Here is a 16,009-nt window from a genome sequence, read left to right on the forward strand (position 1 = left end):
AATCCCTTTTACTGTTTTCTGCGTTTCTGTTTAACGTGCTTTTAATTAATCTAAATTTTAGTTCTTGTCACTAATATTCCGTCTCTTTTTAGATTATACCGCACTATCAACACTAAAAAATCGTTCCACTGATGCAACGGCAATGACAACGGCCACGACGGACAGAAGGTCTAATTACAAAATGTAATTGCAACCGACTTTTATAATATATAATTTTATTTTTATTTTAGAGTGGGTATAGAATTCAAGATGGTTATACTTTGAGTAGAGCTTTTTTTACTCTCCCAATTTATTTTCAATAAAGATATTTTTAGACCTTTTTTTGACCATGGAAATAAAAATGTACTAGCATCTTTATCTTTATGCTCACTGCTGAATTCATTTGTACTATTCTACCACGAGCTCCAAAACATGTTTTTTTAATTTTGGACACTTTCATGTAATTATTATATATAGAATATTATATTATATTTAAAAGAACTTGATTGATATTGACCAAGACAGCATTTAGATTATCATAAAAGTAATTCCATCTCGTTACGTTATGTTTTTATAACAAAACCCAAACAACTTTTGATAATGCCAACTACGAAGAAAGAATTTGGCTCAGTAAAAATATCTTTAAATTATATCTTTAAAAAGTTGTTCGACTTTGCTTCTTTTCCTGAGAACTATAGCTTCAAAATCTTTAGGTAGTAATCATAATATATAAAATTTTAACTACAAAATGTTTAAGATCTGTGACATACGGTATTTATTGATATAATATTTTAATATATACCTTTGTACAGTTTATTGTGATTCTAACTTCGCAAATGTTAGAATTTTTTTCGAGGTAATAAAAGTATATAAATGAATTTGGGACTATTTAAAAAAAATTTAGTTGAGGTACACATAATGTTTAAATATTGTGTGTTCTAAAATTGTATAAAATAACATAACAAATGATTTTATTGGTCATCTATACTCAAACTTTAAAAAAAAAAAATGTTTAGCCAGCTATATTCAATTGATTAAGATTCAGTCTACATTTTAGAGCTGAAGACATAAAACCAAATCAAAAGAGTAAGAATAAAACCCTCACTGGATGAAAGGCTTAATAATATTGTCTCTGTATATTGGTAATAGTATAAAATATACTATAGAAAAAGACACCCAAATTCAAAAATAATTGGTTGATTTTTAAAAAAGTTTTATCCTGACGTAAAGTTAAAATGGAAAAAGTGTATATTTTTAAAATATTGTTTATGCTCTTGATAGCAAGGAACAAATTGTTTCATGTTTGACATTAGAAAGTTCAAATAAGGTACTACTTCTGGTCTTATTAAGGAGTTACAGAATCTTAATTTAAAGGTTTAACTATAATGTCTAATTATTAGTTCAGTAATTAGGACTTTTTTTCTGACTATCACAGCATCTTTGACAGATATTTAAAAAAAAGTTGCATCAAAACATAGCTATGCACATTCTCTAATATTGACTAAATAATAATCGTAGAAAACATTTTTATCATATTTTAAATAATGAGATCTTTATTTATAGGTTCTCTCATCAGTTTTTTTTTTTTTATTAAACCAACACTCTCAATTTATATTTGAATACTGCCTTTTTTAAACTTTTTTAAGTGCTTGTTTAAGGTAAAATTAATGTTTTCTAAAAAAAACGACTGAAGAACCTAGTTAATGTTCTTCCATTTTAAACAAGGGAATTTTAATAAGAAATTCTTTTTACTCCCATCGCAAATTAGTTTTTTTGATTGCTACTTTTGAAACATAAATAGTAAGGCATACATTTCATCCTAATACTAAGACTAAGAATCTTAATACTTATTGTTTTATAACTATTTTTTTGTTTTGTATTTAAAAAAATATCACACATTTTTGTAAACAATTAAAGAATAACATAAAAATAAGTTACAGTGGTTACAGACAAAAAAATCATTATAAAGTATGGTTTAATGTTATAAATTATATTAATAACTAACTAACTTAGAAAATGATTAAAGGTTATACATTATAATGCGAAATAAATTGGATACTCAACGTTTCTGGGCTCATAGAAGTTATTTAAGTACACACTTATGTTGGTCTGTTATTAAATAATACTATCTATAATATAATCGTTTTACTTTTGGTGTGTACATGCATATAATACATATACATATAGTATATTTAATCTATGGTACATGTAAATATGCACTCCACAATGCAATATTTTAATTTGGTTTGTTGTTTGTAGGACACTGGATTAAAAGTGGACGCCTTGCAAAGAGCTAGTGGCCGTCTTTGTTAAATCAACCGATTTATGGAGCGCTTTCCATGCAGCTTATAACAATTAAAAAACTGGGAAAGCTACCTATCCCTAAGAAAAGATGCTTGGAATTGGGAATACCACTCAAAAAATTCTTCGATGCGAATTTTAGATGGTAATATTATTAAATATCAATATAAATTACAATATAGACATTAGGTATATGTGTTTATGGTGATAGGTTGTATGTATTTTCGGAAGACATCAATTTTCTCGAAAAATAATTAAAATTGTACGATTACTTAGCCGTCTACAGTTATAATAAAATAAAAATTGTTTGATGTTTGATAGAGTCCCACCAACCTAATCTAAAAAACAAAACTATAAAATTGACTCGAAAAAAAACGAAATTTGGAATATTATGGCAGAATTGGAACAATGAATGTTTTGGGAATGAAAAAAGTGAAATAAGATAGTTAAAGTTTCCAAGTAAATAAACACACCCCTGGACCTCATATCCTCGGAATTGGGCTTATTGAATTATCGGGTGAATGAAAAACTAAACGTTTTAGAATCTGACCTTTGAGTAATTAAGCAGAGGATAACTAAAAACAACTTAAAAAAATAACAATTTTGTTTACAAAATTTCAATAATGAAAGTGGCACTATTTGCCAAATCACCCTTATACTAATATATAAGCAGTTAGTGATACGTAGTTATAATATTATCTAATAGACTGGGCCAAAAAAAATGGTGCAATCGGTACAGTAGTAAACAAAGAAAACGATGCAGTCGGTACGGTACATTGTACATTCAGTACCGATGGACCATGCGGTAGTGTGGGGTGGCGGCTGCCGAGATAAAGCTCAAACAAGGGTCGTATGTGTAATTGTTTTATTTAACTAGACCAATAGTAAAAAAAAAACATTTTTTTGAAAAAACATTATTTTTCAACCTAGAAAAAACTATTAAGCAAACTTATGGTTAAATATATAGTAAAGATATAAAATCTACTTGAACGCTAAACCATAAAAAGTATACACTTCTTGCGTACACGTGTTACGACAACGATGTTGTCATCTTCAGCGCTAACAACAGACTGAGACCGATTACATGCGAACATCTCCCTCTATACATATATACAAGGTCATCATACCGGGTGTGATGACCCGATTAGTCAATAAGCATAAATGGCCAAGGGAAGTTAGAACAGCCAGTACGCTCAGTAGGAGGGATAATGAAAAAATTATTAGATCAGGTATGGTTTATTTTCCAGGTATTTCAAAGGGGTTAACAAACATTTTTAAAAATTACGGTGTAACTCTAGTCGCATCGAAAAGTACTTATTTAAAATCTTTGTTAGGTAGTACCAAAGATAAAATAGGGGAAGAAGAAAAATCCGGGATTTATAAAATACAATGTGAAGAGTGTGCTAAATGTTATGTAGGTCAAACAAAAAGAAATATTGGGGTTAGGTTGAAAGAACACATAAGGAACATCATAAACCAAGAAGTACACAAATCTCCTGTTGCGGAACATTTATTGGACACTAATCACATAGTATCAAATCAGTAAAATTACTAAAAAATGTATATAACTCTAAAGAACTTAATATTAGGGAAGCAATAGAAATGTTCGCCCGTAATCGGTCTCAGTCTGTTGTTAGCGCTGAAGACGACAACATCGTTGTCGTACCACGTGTACGCAAGAAGTGTATAATTTTTATGGTTTAGGGTTCAAGTAGATTTTATATCTTAACTATTATTTTTCAAACTAATTATGATCATTTTTAATGAAAAAATGTCAGATATTTTAAACGTTTTTTTTTATTTAAGAGTGTACTGTGTAGTACTTAAGTAAATTTACCCATTTTAAAAAGCAAGGCGCGAATCATTCAGGCCACGTATCAATCAATAACGTAGCACAATAAAAACAGCAACGCCAGAGCGTCTGAGGCGTCTAGTTCGTTTGCCGTCATCGGCGACGGCGGGGTTGAGTGCGTTTAGTCTCTCCGTCTTCGGCGTCGGTGTTTTTGGTGGATAGCTTCGGATAGACAATGTATGGCTAATTGTAAATCGAACCGGGCGGACTTAACGTGTCATCGGCGCGGCGGCTGCAATAGTGAATTTTTTTTTATCATCAGCACAAAAGTGTACATTTTTTATTAGGAATTATTTCATTAATTATTTTACTATGAGTGATATTACACTGGTGACGGGTTGCAACGGATATTTACATGGAGTTAAACTCGATTAACTGGAGTTAAAATAAATTCTGTTGCATAAACCATGTTTTAAATGTTATCTGTTGTTAAAAATATACTTTATCACGAGTTAAATTAAAGGGTAATTTATCGCTGTGTACGTATAGTTAAATTTTGTTTGCAATGTTTTGCGTTTAAATGGTGATAATGGAAATGTGCGTTCAGCGGAAATCAGTGTATCATTGATTAGTCCCAGTATGATTATACCATTAACTCCTACTGTTGATACCATTTATTCGTTAACCAGTATACTGGTAATAACCTAAATATAAAACAACAAGTTTAACAAAAGTTAGTTTATTACGGTGGTAAATAATTTACCAATAGATAACAACAAGTTTGGTGCAACCCGGTATGAGTCCTGCAAAAAAAAACAACATGACATCACACTATTAAGTGATTCAAGCCAAAGGTTAGTTTAATATTTATCATGTGAAATAGTATTTTATTAATAAAATAATAATATTATTGTTAGTTTTATAATTTAATTTTTGGACACAAAATCCCTGTTACACCATAACAACATTTTCTGCCCAAAAATATAATATTTAATAGTAAATTTTATGTTTTTTGTAAAAAAAAATGCAAAAAAATTCCGTGTGACGTACAGATTTAAAGTACTGTTCGCGGCCGGACGCGCCATACGCAATATTAGAGTATTTTTGTGTAAGATAGATGTTCGTAAGATACAGAATACAGAATATATATCAAAGTCCTTTATCTAAAAAACTAATAATAATAGTTGTTTATTATTACTATTATATTATTAATTATATTAATGTACATAGAGAAAAATGCTAAATTATTATTGTTTAGTTATCAAGTAAATAACAAATTTTTATTTAACTATTTCCACTTGGCTTATTTTTTTAATTTTGAACATAGTTGGAAAAATAACATAAAATATAAAACAATTAAAAGTAATTGTATGTTATATTTCTAGTTGTTTTAGAAATGTTTAAACGATTTTCGCTTATTTTGCCAAAAGTGTTTATTATTAATTTTGAAAACTTTGATTTAATTTTGAAAGTGAATAATGAAATTTTTTTTGAAAATCAGTTTTTCTACGCTCTAGACTAGTTTATTTCACATCAAAATCAGACTTAAAATAAGACAGAAAAAAAAATATATATATATATAACAACTATAAACAAAAACATAACACCCGGATTATAAAAAAAAAAATGTTTGATACTCTATTAACACTTTGGAAAAACAAAAACTAGCAAAGCATATACTTGCTATCTTTATATGTGGGAAATACATTTCTAGAAAGTTGTTGTGAACTTCGATAGGGAATTCGATTAAAACTTAATCGAGTTTTTGCACACATCTTGTTCATAGTGAAAATTAATATACTGAAAATATTGGCTAAACATATTCCTGTGATATGTATGCAAACACAATCGTCCCTTTCCCGACTATCAATCAATAAATCAGTCGTCCAAAACAAAAAAAACAAGTAGTTATATTATTATAAACTACTCTTTTGTGATTCTGAGAAATAATTATTTACAATTTTTCATAACCCGGGTTTTTTTTGATGATATATATAATTTTTTTTTTCAAATCTGATTTTGGTGTGAAATAATCTAGAGCGTAGAAAACTAATTTTTCAAAAAAACTTTATTATTCACTTAAAACATTAAGAGGACGCCACACCTGCCATTTTTAAAAAGAAAAGTATAAGTAGTTTTTTGAAAAATCTTAATTTAGAGTTTAAAATACAATGCATACTTATTAATACAGTAATGAGGATACTTTGTTGATTGCCATTTTTTTTGCCAGACTATCACAGTCATTTCTATAGGACAAATTACAATTTTTTCCCTTCAAAACTTCTTTGCGCAAATTAATTTTTCTCAGGCTTCATATATAGTTAAGGAAAGAAATTCATACATGTTATTTATGACGAAATTATCTGTGTTCCAACATCCGTATTTTTTCGATATACCTAATACGACCAACGCTATATCATTTTTAAAAAAGTCAAAAAGACCTTTCTTAATTAATTAATTATTGGTTAACTGGTTAAAATATTTTTAAAAAGGCGATGGTAGAACACAGACAATGCTGTTTTCTATATTATGTAAAAATGTGGTTTCTTAGTTTTTATTATAGCCTTTGTAAAATTAATCCGCGCAAGGCGGGTTTTTTGAAGAAAATAAGCGGTGTGTGACGTCCTCTTAAATCAAATACATCACTTTTTGGCCTTGATATTATTATAAAGGGTCATGCAAAAAACGACCAATGTATTTACATGCAATTTAATTTAAATGTTTAGATGAAATGTACATAAGATACGGTGTTGTCAATTTTTTAATATGTCAAGAGTAGTCACCGCGTATTCGACGAGATTACGGCCAGTATGTCTCGCATAATTATATATTATTTGTTTTTATTAAAGTCCTTTTTGTGTAATATCTGAGCGCCTTCGCGTGAGTATGGTTACTGCTCTCGTTCCATACTCTGTCACACGCAAAGGTCAATGCTTAATAATTTTCGTCCCTTAGAATTTGACATGCCGATGGAAAATGTTTACTGCGACGGTCTTTGGTCAATTACAGCGTACAACTTCACTCTCGTAGTATACCGTGTCATGTCCATCCACCCACTATTTTGTTTCCACTAAATAATTAAATCGCTTTCGACGGTTGCAATATACCGTTTAACCGTCTAAGATCAAAGTGCGTGTAGCATTTCGGAGATCAAATTATTCTATACACTGAAGTTTTTCGGAGGTACGCAGCGGCAATTATAGCATTCCGTAGAATCCCGGAGTTGTTAGTTTTCACCCCCCTGCGTGTCTGGCCTGTACCCTGTCATCAGCCCACACGGCCAACCCGGATATTGCAGGAAATGCTGCCGTAAGAGCTTTTCGTAGAATCCCGAGGTTGTGGTATTCACCCCCCTGCGTGTCTGGTCTGTACTATAACTACAAACAAAATTGTTTTATAATGTCAAAAACATTTTTCACGTATAATGAATAATATTGGAAATAATGTTCAATTTTAATAATTAAGTTACTTTTACAGCATTTTCATTGGTATTTGTGTACTGAAGGTACACTACAAAACTATATTATACAGAACACATATATTATACAACATGTGTACAATTTTTGTTTTCTTGCTATACCGAATAATTGATAACATATAATACATAGAAAGGATTTGTCGAATAACTTATAAGACTACCTATTTCGTGTGTTTTTAGTTCAACTGATAGTGATGAGCTACTGTATAATTTTTTTATTAGAAAATAAGAAAACACAAAACAAACTATGGCATATTTTTCGCCGAATCTGCATCTAGCCTCAGAATATTACTCTAGTAGGGTTAGTTATTTTTTAAACAAACTCAAAAATAGTTTTAAGAAGCTCTGTTACTAAGCGTGTTACTTACGTTTGACTAATTTGATAAAATAGTGCTTTTTTGTTGTATCTATTTTGCTTGTTGAACAGAACTATGTACTTACAGAATTAATGTAAAATATTAAGTTCCCTTAAGTGTATACAAAAAAGTAATTTAGGAAGTTTTGGTTTTATCAATTGCTTACAACTTTGGAGATGATTTTTCAAAACAAACAAACGTACTAGAGCAATTCTGAGGCCAGACACTTTTTTATAAAGTCCACTTAATATTTTGAGTTTTGTTTATAAAGAACGTAAAATATTGTTGTAACGTTTTTGAGTATATTATATTGATACGCCTCGTTTCGGAAATTAAAACATTAAGCTAATATTACAAAGTGACCACACATTTACGTTAATTAGGATAAAAATAAGTGAATCGTCTGTTTGGTTAGCTGTTGTCCCGTCCAGTGATTCCCAAGTGACCTTATGTGTGTATGTATGTACATATTATGTATTGTGCGCGAATATTGTTATGCTACTATCATATTTTTCTTATTATTAATATCAGCCTAAGCCCATTTCTATTGCTTGCCTCGTGTATACTTTCACTTCCTATCATTGGAATAAAATATGTTACCCTTCCGCACTTGGCATTTAGGTCACCAACCACCAATTTGATTACATTCCCTGGCAGATTTTCATAAGTTTGTGTCAGGTCCTCGTAGAAAAGTCCTTGACGTTTTTAATTATTTTTTTTATAGCTGAAGCGTATAGAAATACAATGTTTAAGTTATTAAACATAGTTATACCTACGCAAGTGCAACTGACATTTTTATTGTCACCGGGTGGTCTTTTTAATCAGACTTGTGCCCATTTACAATGAGGGTTTATTCATCGCATAGATTGATTGGTACCCGATAGGTCTGGCCGCCAAGTGAACACGGCACGCTAAACTTCGACGCCGAAAATAGCTGGAAAAATATTCGTAAGCAAACAATGTTTACCAAACTTGTTGAATTAAATTTTAGTTTGTAAAATAATTCACCAAACACTTGTGTAAAATGTAGATGATAGAACACAGATAATAGAACAACAAGTTTGTTAGTTAGAAATTACATAAAGTGTTTGTTACGATATTTATAAATATTCAATGTGAAATATTCCTTGTGCAAAGAACGGCACACATCTAAGTGATGGTAAAAAATACTCATAAACCTGATGGAGCATGTCGACCGTAATCAAATTGATGGCTTCTAAAAAGCACACATCAATATACGCGTAAATCAATATGCGTACATTATAATGTATTTTGTTCGTTGATTTATATTTTGGATACCTTTTATAGCGATTTCAATGGTTTTAGTACTGTTGTGAAAACACCTACAGTGTAGTTGAAAATGTATTTTGTGGTTTTGTTTCATTATTCCTGGGCCTACTCTATTTTGATTTCTGGTTATTTGTTGAGATCATTGAAGATAATAATATTTTAATTTGTGTGAGTTGTGACGTGTTGTGTAAATTGTGTATCGTATTTAAAGTTATAGACCCATGGTGGTTAAAAGGAGTTTCTTCACATGATGCATTTATTAGTTCAATTCCAATTTCTGTGACGTATATTTTTCTTCTTGTATAAATAGGTATAATGTTTTTTTTGGTTTTTAAAAGGATGTTGGCGAGTTAGGGAAATAGCACAAATAATACATTAGTGATTGTTTCATTCTTCTTAACCACAATGGACTTGTATGGAAACTTACAATTGATAATTTTGTTCCATGATTCCAAACAGTTTCATTATATTTACACATATTCGGAATCAAGCCGATACATCGGACCCCCTTCATACATGTTGAAATATGATAACTGTACTTTATATATCTTTGTACAGTTCTTTCATATCTAATAAAAAACAATATACTAGAAAACCTTTAACTCGTATGGTGAATTCTGATTAATTTAATAAAGTACTCAAACCGGAAAACCAATTTCACACTACACCAAGCGACGCGATTATATGAATGTACAATGTAATTAGTAGTATAGATATTAATGATTTTAATGTAATTGCGTTGTGGACATTATTAAAAACAAATTATTCTTGTGTATAATCTGAATGTTAATACAGCTTGGAATTATACAATAATAATTGTTTATCATTTTTCCCCGTTTTAGTTTATATTCAGTACAATGTATAACTGAGCGTTTATAAAGGTTTACGGAGCCATGTATGCTCTCTTTTTTATAAAATTAAAAATGTACATTAACTAGTTATATGGCCAATGTTTTAAAGAAACAAATGCATTTCGAAATTCTTATATGTCTAGACAATCGGTATAATATTTAGATAAATCATATACCTATTATATTTTTATATCAAACATGGTTAAGCCTTGCAGCATAGATTGTAAATATTCTTTAATAAAAAAAATTATATATATATATAAAGATTAGGGCAAAATAAGTATTTGTAATTGTACATGAATCAGGTAAAAATAATGAAAATGTTATTTGTTAAACAACAGATTAAACAGTATTATAAAGTTAAATGAAGGATATGTATATTTTATGTTATTTATATAAAATAATTTACCTGTGACTTTTTTTACTTAAACTTAACGTATAATTTACCAATATTATAAACGATTTTAATAACCAATACACTAATAAGCTAATCATACCTTTTATTTTATTCGTTTATTTACCTACTACGATAGTTTTTAAACACTAAAGGTACAGAACGTTTTATGAAGTCTTGATTGTTGACATATTCCTAATGAAATTACTATTTTAAGTAAAGTGAACCTTACAATTCTCATCTCAAGTAATTGTATGGGGACACTTTAAACGGATATGATAATAAAGTCATCGGAAGACATTTTTTTATTTAGTACAGGTGTTCCCTGGCTTTTGTGGTTCACCCCGGAGGGATTGCCTACGGACTGACTAGTAGACGGGTCCTGTAATAAATATATACATATATGTTTTTTTTTTTTAATTTAATAATTAATCAAAATACTTTATACTTTAATAAAAAAAAGATTTAAAAATATCTAAATGACTTAATACCAAATTCGATTTAAATGTATATTTATTACTCGTATGATGTATACTAACATGCACAGTCATTTAAATATTTTCAGTTTTTTATAACAAGTTTCACAGGCCATTTTGAGAATTCTTCCCACCTAATTGTGTTTCTAAACAAGCACAAGAAGACAGTAGGCCGTCGGTATTTAGAATTTAGATAGATTTATCAAAATAAAAAGTAAAATTATTGGCAATTTCCTGTGTATATAATAATAAAATGTTTAAATTGTTCGTAGTGATAGATATTTCCGTATAATTTATAATAAAATAATAATAAGCAAAATATTGATTTTATTGAATAAAAAAGTATAGTGTTACACTGTAATTAAGTATAAATATAAATTCTATAATTTGTATTTATACAGCGTGTCCCACAAAGATACGACAAAATAAATCGTTTTTGTTCTAGTTAATATTTTTAATATATTATATTAATTTATACTCATTTGCGCTAAAAGCACCACGTTTTTTATTGCACTTAACTATTTTACTTTTTTAAATTATAAAAATATTTTTTTTCAATACAAGCATTTTATTAAGAATAATTTTTAAAAAATAATTGGTGAAAAAAATTAGTATATTTATGTATCCATTAAAAAGTTATATGAATTTGAAAATTATGAAAATTTGATTTCACATTTAATGCGGCGGCCATATAACCATGTTATTAAATAACAATTACTCATGTTCACATTTTTCCAATTTTTTTTCTTTTACTGATTATAATGATACCTATAACATACAATATTATTGATATAAGTCGAAGACCAAAACTGAAGTTGGTCGGTCTTGTCGGAGCCGCCAGTGGAGCCGTCCACTTTGTCGTTGCGGCTGGCCGAATCTCGGGTCATTGTGGTCGTTTTGGTGCGCTTGAACGATGCGCCCTTGTGTCGCTTGGAGTACCTGGTGTCCACCTGGAGCTTGTGTCAGTTGTTCTGAGTCAGCGCCACCTAAGCCCATCGTCTCAGTCGGCGCCTGGGGGCCACGTAGGTCCGCAAGTAGGTGATACTCATCACCACCAGCGGAATGTAGAACGACCCCACGGACGAGCAGCCACACCAACGTCACTGTTCAGAAAACACAACGTGACGAGCCAGCCAACTAGTCGGCAACGTCGTCTGCAACCTGTGGCTGCCGTGCGACGTACTGTACTGCACCGAGTCTATACTGAACCTATGCACCACCGGTACCGTGCCATCGCCCAGCCGATAGCGTACGCTCAGGAGTGCACCGTGTCCCGAGCGCTCTGGACAGTGGCGTTGGTGTGGGTGCTCAGTGTAACCATTAGCTTGCCACCGCTGATCGGCTGAAATGAGTGGCTGAATGCGTTCAACAAATGCACTCTTTGTAAGGTGACCGAAAATTCCGGTTACTTGGTGTACTCGTCCGAGGGCTCGTTTTACATACTAGTGATGGTGAAGAGAATCACCTTACTTACGGATATACGTGGCAACCAAGCGTCGGCTGAGACGATGGGCCCGGGTGGCGCTGCCTCAGGACAGCCGACACCAGGTCCAGGTGGGAACTGGGTCGTCCAAGCAACACAAGGGTGTGTCGACCAAGTACACGAAAACTATTACAATGACTGGAAATTCGGCCAGCAGCAGCGACATAGTGGACGGCTCCACTGACGACTCCGGCAAGACTGACCAACAAACCTCGTCGGGCGGCTGCAAGCAAGTCAAAGAACTGCTCGAGAACAAATAGTGCAAATCGCTATCAAAGGAACGGAAAGCGGCCAAAACGTTGGCATTATCATGAGCTTGTTCGTCGTCTGTTGGCTGCTGTTCTTCTGACCTATCTAACATATCTGACCTATTTTGACCTATCTGTAATAAAGGTTTTTTTTTGTCATATACTACCTTGTCTTAATTTAATATTTTAATGCTGTAAAATCTTTATTTATAACCTTTAAAGTTTATACAAGTTTAAAAAAGCTTTTGAGTATTACTCAAGTAATTCAAAATAAATAACTAGATTAAAACATTGTTTAAAGAGTTTTTTTTAAAACGGAATAACTCTCAAGTTGTAACCTTACATAGTATGTTTAGGGCATTTTACATTTGTATTAATTTGTTCTTATCATATTATTATTATGTTGTACAAGGTGATCCACTTATCGTGAACCACTCAATAATACTACACTAATAACTACTCAATAAAAAATTTTTAAAATTTTTAATTTTATACAATGTGATCTCAATTTTTCAAATTTGTTTTTGTTTTTGCCCCCCTCCCAACATAGTTCTTTGATAGCAACTTTTGAAACTTAAATTATAACGTATATATTTTATTAACTTTTTAAATTGAGAATAATACGTTAAAAATTTTGACTGGTTGATAACTAGTTTCGGATAAATATTTTTGAAGTTATTGAAGTTTCAAATTAAGCTTATGAGGAAAGGTGGAGTGTAGTATTATTTTTATCTGTGCTCATTTCCCAACCGCACTTCCCCTCCCATTCTAATTTTAAAACTCTTATTACTTCAACAATAGTTTTCGAAACTGGTTATCCACCAGTCAACATATTTAGTACATTATTCTCAATTTAAAAAGATAATAAAATATATACGTTACCATTTAAGTTTCAAAAGTTGCTATCAAAAAAGCTAAGTTTGAAGATGAGTAAATACAAAAAAAATTGTAAAAAATTGAGATCACGTTGTATAAAAACAATATAAAAAAAAAGGTTAATTTCTTATTAAAACCTATAAGATATTGAGTGGTTCACGCTAAGTGTATCCCTTGTATTTAGTTGAAATTTAAAGGCCTTTTAAAATGATTTTTTATTTATTTTCATCATACTGTTTTAATTATTTTGCATACAAATATGTACAGGGTGGGGCAGTAAAACGGCCGATTTTCCAATGTATTTAAATGGGAACCCCGTTTCACTGCCTCACCCTTTACAATTTAAAGATCTATGAAAAGGTTTTTTAGTTGCATTTTGTTTTGTACATTGTCAATCTAGTAAAATATAAGTATAATGGAGCTTTGAAAGAATATAATATAGGAAGTATAAACATTTAGTGTGAGATTGCTCTAATGGAAGTATATAAAACATAAAGATTAATTTTATTGAGAATAAGCGATTATAATTTAAACTATAGAGTACAAATGGTTCCAATTAAATTTAACAAGACATTGTATATGTGTTATTTGGTCCACTATGTTTTTGCAAAAAAAAAACCAGTACAGTGGGGTCGGGGCATATTGGAGACGGGGAGGACACAGGTTTACAGGCATTTTTAAATCTGAAAGTGATAAAATCACTTTCGAAAAACGCTTCGATGCAAATCGGTAGTTATTATTTTCAAGCCAGTACAGTCCAAACCATGCACAGTATAGGTTAGAAAGTATTAAATTGAAAAATCGGTGACTTAAGTCGTTTTTGAAATGACCTATTCAATTTAATACTTTCTAACTTATACTGAGCATGGTTTGGACTGTACTGACTCGATAATACTAACTACCGATTTGCATCGAAGCGTTTTTTCGAAAGTGATTTTATCACTTTCAGATTTAAAAATTCCCTATGCCCCGACCCCACTGTTCTGGCTTTTTTTAAAATATAGAATTATGAAAAACTCTTTGTTTGTATAAATTATGTAAGTTTAATGATGAAATAGTTAGGGTTTTATTTATTTAAAACTTAAGTAATTATCGTCCAAAAAAATTGACCATGTCAATTAGCCTATTTTTAAATGGATTTTGGAGATTTCATTTCAATTTTATGACATATACACTATGTATCCAATGATAGAATATCAACATTTTGCACATGTTATTATTATTTGTGTTGAGATAAAAATGTAATACTTGTTAAAAAAAAAATTTGTCAGGTGATGCTATATTCCATACATTTATTGTAAAAACACCACGCAACTTAATGACTAATTATGATACCGAAATGGAATTTTCACTGAACAATTGTAATTGAAGTGTTCTTTCTTTTCTATAATATCCTTAAACAATTTTTTTTCGACATTTTAATTAGCCAAAAATTGAAAGACACATAAAAAACGTTATAAATTTCATTAAATTTTTATGCTGACCCAAGTTTAAAATTAAAAAAAAAAAAATGTTGAACCGAACTTTTTATATCCGTCCTTTAATAAAGTTTTAAAGCAGCATGTAATGGAACGATTGCGGTTCGTATGATAAGAATTTATTATTATTATGAATGTTGGCGGCGAAATTTGAATGTCACGCCAGCCAGGTATCATCCGACAATCTCTACCGCCTGTTTCCCTCCGCTACAGTCAGGTCGATCAACGGACACCCGTCGCCAGCACATGACATGGCCAAATCATGTAATGACCGTACCGCCCTTACAATACTTTGTAACTTTTTATTATACGCAGGTACGTATATTACAAATTAAATATATTTTATTTTATTAAATTTGTACCTATTAAAATGTAAATCAAAATTTAATTTATATAATAATCCATCTACCGTTTGCAGTATTTCATTTAGTTCATGATGTTGGTGCTTATAGCTACGTTCATGTTAACTCAACTATCGCATTTCACCAAAGCCACCATTCTCATAATCATCGCTCTCATGCATTGCGTTATCAACATGACCACCGTAAGCAGCGCCATCGACTGCGAGGACTTCATCATTAGCAAACCGTACAAGTAATACTTAGATACATGTCTAACTGTTGAGTACAACTTATTTATATGATAGCCGTCTAAAAGTTTACGCTTACTTACAGCATTGATTGAATTTTTAGATATTATAGTTTTTTTAGTGTAAGTACTTAACTTAAATAAAAACGAAAAATATAAAGCAATAAAGTGATACGGTAATAACTATCCATGCGCGAAAATCACTTCAAAACAAAACTAATAACACTAAAACAATTAATGAGGCTAAGTGTCACATAATAATAATAGCATCTGTCCGAAGTTTTAATATAACCTATTACAAACCTGCTACTATACTATATTTAGGTTCGACCGTTATTTCTTGAACTTAACAAATAGGTAGCGCGCTATGATTTTAAATGAAAAAAAATAAACAGTATAGCACTCTACACTACTTTAAA

At 30.7% G+C, this 16,009-nt stretch overlaps 1 long non-coding RNA gene and 1 pseudogene across 1 annotated transcript; both read left to right on the forward strand.

The window, feature by feature from the left end:
• Positions 1 to 1,883: 1,883 nt before the first annotated feature.
• LOC126837349 (uncharacterized) lies at positions 1,884 to 2,669 on the forward strand. Its single transcript, XR_007685504.1, has 3 exons — positions 1,884 to 1,947; positions 2,006 to 2,086; positions 2,239 to 2,669. It is a non-coding gene; the product is annotated as an uncharacterized LOC126837349 (long non-coding RNA).
• A 9,161-nt stretch (positions 2,670 to 11,830) lies between these two features.
• On the forward strand, positions 11,831 to 12,749 carry LOC126837333 (tyramine/octopamine receptor-like; annotated as a pseudogene).
• Positions 12,750 to 16,009: the final 3,260 nt, after the last annotated feature.

Source organism: Adelges cooleyi, unplaced genomic scaffold (genome assembly GCF_023614345.1).
Source record: "Adelges cooleyi isolate 19-005CV unplaced genomic scaffold, UGA_ACOO_1.1 ACOO_flye_CR_arks_rails_tigmint_CR_PRNA_248, whole genome shotgun sequence".
NCBI classification, from domain to species: Eukaryota; Metazoa; Arthropoda; class Insecta; order Hemiptera; family Adelgidae; genus Adelges; species Adelges cooleyi.